The sequence below is a fragment of the Pogonomyrmex barbatus genome, unplaced genomic scaffold, assembly GCF_055798465.1.
Source record: "Pogonomyrmex barbatus isolate J1 unplaced genomic scaffold, ASM5579846v1 scaffold33, whole genome shotgun sequence".
Classification (NCBI taxonomy): domain Eukaryota; kingdom Metazoa; phylum Arthropoda; class Insecta; order Hymenoptera; family Formicidae; genus Pogonomyrmex; species Pogonomyrmex barbatus.
Window position 1 is genome coordinate 30,001 of NW_028297131.1, and position 5,000 is coordinate 35,000.

The 5,000-nt window shown below is 60.0% G+C and overlaps 1 pseudogene; it reads left to right on the forward strand.

Annotated features, from left to right (window-relative positions):
* The window catches only part of LOC148935856 (large subunit ribosomal RNA), a 7,575-nt pseudogene that overhangs the window by 368 nt on the left and 2,207 nt on the right, over positions 1 to 5,000 (forward strand).

Sequence of the window (5,000 nt, forward strand, 5' to 3'; positions counted from 1 at the left end):
TGAGGGAAAGTTGAAAAGAACTTTGAAGAGAGAGTTCAAGAGTACGTGAAACCGTTCAGGGGTAAACCTAAGAAACCCAAAAGAACGAACGGGGAGATTCATCGTCAGCGACGCTGGCTTCGCGTCGGTGTGCGATGCCCCGCGGGGCCCTCGCGGCTCGCGCGCGGGCACGCCGCCGTGCGCCGATGTCCGGCGTTCGTAGTCGTGCACTTCTCCCCTAGTAGAACGTCGCGACCCGCTGGGTGTCGGTCTACGGCCCGGGTGCGGCGGCTGACGCGTCGCCGGTAAAACGGCACGCGTCAAACCCCCGGTCGCCCGGCCGGCTGCCCGGCGGTACGCGCAAGGTATCAGGCCGCACGCTTCACAAACGAGACGAGTGCGTCGAGGCCGTCGCAAGCGCGCGCCACGGTACACGGAGGCAACGGACCTAGCGCCGTCACCGTGCCTGGCCCGCTGTTGGTCGTACGGTTAACCTTCGACAGGCCTGCCAACGTCCCAATGGGAGTCTCGTGCTCCTGTGCGGGACCGATACCGGTCGGCGACGCTACTGCTTTGGGTACTCTTAGGACCCGTCTTGAAACACGGACCAAGGAGTCTAACATGTACGCGAGTCATTGGGACGAGCGATACCTAAAGGCGTAATGAAAGTGAAGGTCGGCCCTGGTTGTCGACCGAGGGAGGATGGGCCGCGTCGCGACGCGGCTCCGCACTCCCGGGGCGTCTCGTTCTCATCGCGAGAAGAGGCGCACCCAGAGCGTACACGTTGGGACCCGAAAGATGGTGAACTATGCCTGGTCAGGACGAAGTCAGGGGAAACCCTGATGGAGGTCCGTAGCGATTCTGACGTGCAAATCGATCGTAGGAACTGGGTATAGGGGCGAAAGACTAATCGAACCATCTAGTAGCTGGTTCCCTCCGAAGTTTCCCTCAGGATAGCTGGCACTCGGCCGTTCCGCACGGAACGCGCGCGAGTCTCATCTGGTAAAGCGAATGATTAGAGGCCTTGGGGCCGAAACGACCTCAACCTATTCTCAAACTTTAAATGGGTGAGATCTCTGGCTTTCTTGAACTATGAAGCCACGAGCATCTCGGATCAGAGTGCCAAGTGGGCCATTTTTGGTAAGCAGAACTGGCGCTGTGGGATGAACCAAACGCAGAGTTAAGGCGCCCAACTCGACGCTCATGGGACACCATGAAAGGCGTTGGTTGCTTAAGACAGCAGGACGGTGGCCATGGAAGTCGGAATCCGCTAAGGAGTGTGTAACAACTCACCTGCCGAAGCAACTAGCCCTGAAAATGGATGGCGCTGAAGCGTCGAGCCTATACTCTGCCGTCAGCGGCAAGTGGGGCGGCGTCCGTGCGTTGTCGTACGCGCCGCCACGAAGCCCTGACGAGTAGGAGGGTCGCGACGGTGTGCGCAGAAGGGTCTGGGCGCGAGCCTGCCTGGAGCCGCCGTCGGTGCAGATCTTGGTGGTAGTAGCAAATACTCCAGCGAGGCCCTGGAGGACTGACGTGGAGAAGGGTTTCGTGTGAACAGCCGTTGCACACGAGTCAGTCGATCCTAAGCCCTAGGAGAAATCCTATGTCAATGACGGCGTGCGATACTCTAGTGTCCACACACAAAGTGCATACAGAAATACATAATGATATAATGTAGTGCTGAGTGAGAGGCACACGCCCGTCGGGCGAAAGGGAATCCGGTTCCTATTCCGGAACCCGGCAGCGGAACCGCATACAATTCGGGCCCTCGTAAGAGTGTTCGTCGGGGTAACCCAAAATGACCTGGAGACGCCGTCGGGAGATCCGGGAAGAGTTTTCTTTTCTGTATAAGCGTTCGAGTTCCCTGGAAACCTCTAGCAGGGAGATAGGGTTTGGAACGCGAAGAGCACCGCAGTTGCGGCGGTGTCCGGATCTTCCCCTCGGACCTTGAAAATCCAGGAGAGGGCCACGTGGAGGTGTCGCGCCGGTTCGTACCCATATCCGCAGCAGGTCTCCAAGGTGAAGAGCCTCTAGTCGATAGACTAATGTAGGTAAGGGAAGTCGGCAAATTGGATCCGTAACTTCGGAATAAGGATTGGCTCTGAGGAGCGGGGCGTGTCGGGCTTGGTCGGGAAGCGGGTCTGGCTGACGTGCCGGGCCTGGGCGAGGTGAACGCTCGGCGTTCTCGCGCCGGTTCCGGGATCCGAGCTCGGTCCCGTGCCTTGGCCTCCCGCGGATCTTCCTTGCTGCGAGGCTTCCGTGGCGGCGCGAGCCGTCGTGGTCGTCCTCTTCGGCCGCCATTCAACGCTCAGCTCAGAACTGGCACGGACTAGGGGAATCCGACTGTCTAATTAAAACAAAGCATTGCGATGGCCCTCGCGGGTGTTGACGCAATGTGATTTCTGCCCAGTGCTCTGAATGTCAACGTGAAGAAATTCAAGCAAGCGCGGGTAAACGGCGGGAGTAACTATGACTCTCTTAGCGTACCACCCAGATCCGTGGGGTTGCCAGCCCCTCGGGTCTGTTTTCGGCAGGCACCTCCAGAAATAGTAGATACAATCTCCGGCGGCAGCCTCGGGCCGCCGGTCCTGCCGCGTCTTCGTCCCCCCTTCCCCAACCCTCTCCGGGCCCGTCCCGACGGGCTCCGGCTGTCTCGCGTCGTCATCCGCTTTCTGCTGCCCCTGCTTCCCCTGCCATCCCGCATCGCCCTGGTTTCCCGTGCCCTGACTGTGGCCGTGCGTTTAGCACAAAATCCGGACTCGGCCTCCACCGCCGTCGGGCTCACGAGGCCGTCGTTAACGAGGAGATCAATGTCGAGAGGGTTAAGCGCCAGTGGAGCGCCGAAGAGCAGCGCATGATGGCGAGGGAAGAGGCCTTGGCCGTGCATCGGGGTGTCCGGTTTATAAACCAGCATCTACTCGCTATTGTTCCCAACCGCACCCTTGATGCTATCAAGGGGATGCGGAAGAACGGCGAGTACCGGCGCCTCGTTGCTGCGGCATTGGAGGATCTGTCCGCTACATCCGGGGAGAGCTCGTTTCTTTCCGGTGGCGGCTCCAGTCCTTCGACTTCCCCTCAAGCTACTGCCATCGCTTCCCATGGGTCTGCCTCGCCTCCGTCTACTCCGTCTTCTCCCGGCTGGGGTGAAATGTACGGCAGTTTTGCCGGCGCCATTCGCGCTCTCATCCCAGTCGTGGAGGCCATCCAGGGATGGAATTCCCGCGCCCTGGTCCAGATCGGAACTGGCGTGCTGGAGGGCGGACGGTGTGCGGAGGCTATTGGCCCATGGCTTACTGGTGTGTTCCCTCCGACGGCTCCTCGACAGCCCAGGCGTCACCGTGTCGCCAACCCGAATAGGAAAGCGCGACGGCGGGCGGAGTATGCACGTATCCAGCGTCTGTTCCGCTCGCAGATGTCGCGCGTGGCCAGGGAGATCCTGGATGGGGCCCCGGTGGCGGACGTGGTCCCCGATGTACAGCAAATGGCCGCGCATTGGGGTCCGTTCGTCGCGCAGGCCTCTGTGCCAATTGCGCTAGCTCCGCGACTTCCGCCTAAACGGGAGCTCTTGGGCGCCTGGTCCCCGATCTCCTGCGAGGAGGTGGCAGCCGTCAACTTGCCCCTCAACTCGGCCCCCGGGTTGGACGGTATTGGTGTTCGCCTGTGGAGAGCCATGCCATCATCCATCAAGGCTCTCCTCTTCAACATTGTGCTGCATTGCGGAGGTTTCGCAGCGTCGATGCTGGTGAGTCGGACGGTTTTCATCCCGAAGAAGGGTGATTGCTCTCTTCCGGGTGATTTCCGTCCGATCTCCATTACCTCCGTGGTCGTGAGGCATTTACATAAGATCCTGGCCCAGAGGCTTCGCGGGTACAGGATTGTCGATCTGCGGCAGCGTTGCTTCGACGACGGGTGCGGCGAGAATGTCGCCGTTCTGGCATCATTATTAATGGATGCCAGATCCCGTCGTCGAGAAATACACGTTGCCTCCCTGGACTTCGCGAAGGCCTTTGATAGCGTCAGTCACGGAGCCATCATCAATGCTCTGACTGGCGTGGGCTTGCCTCACGGCCTCGTTGACTACATCCAGCGCACTTATGCGCGTAGCAGCACAATGTTCGAGGTGCGCGGTGTCAGATCCGAGCTCTCTGGTATTGGCAGAGGCGTCAGGCAGGGGGATCCCCTATCGCCAGTGCTGTTTTGCCTGGTGGTGGATGAGATCATAAGATCTATACCTGCCGACGTCGGTTACCAACTGGGAGAGCATCGTATCAACAGCATTGCATATGCTGACGATGTTCTCCTCTTTGCTGCCACCAAGTGGGGCCTCCAGACCAGTATCCAAGTGGTGGAGGAGAGGGCGAGAGCGATGGGGCTTCTCTTTCACGCTAAGAAGTGCTCTGTTCTCTCTCTCGTTCCTTCCGGCCGGGAGAAAAAGATCAAAATTATTACGGCCCCCCAGGTCCGGCTACGTGACGGCACGTGGCTGCCACAGCTGGACACTGCCGCCGATTGGCGCTACTTGGGGGTCGACTTCCGGCCGGCGGGACCGAGGAAAGTCGGTTCGGATATTTCTATTTATCTGAGCCGGCTGAGCAGAGCACCACTGAAGCCCCAGCAGCGGCTGAAGATCGTCCGCTGCTTCCTTCTCCCACGCCTCTACCACGCGCTGGTTTTGGGTAGGGCCACGCTTGGCAAATTGAGAGCTCTGGATGTTCAGACCCGCGCGGCTGTCCGTAGATGGCTTCGTCTCCCGAATGATGTCCCAACGGCCTTTTTCCACTCACCGGTTTCGAGTGGGGGGCTCGGCATTCCCGCGATGGCCACCACGGTTCCAGGCTTGCTATTCGAACGTCTTGGCAGTCTGGAATCTTCTACCGCCCCGCAGGTGCAGGCGATCGCCCAATACACCTGGGCGATGCGTCGGCGGGAGTGGGCGCGACGCGCGCTTACCCGTGACGGGGTGTGCCTCGCCACTAAGCACCGGCGGGACGGGTGGTGGTGCCATCGACTTTATCAGTCGG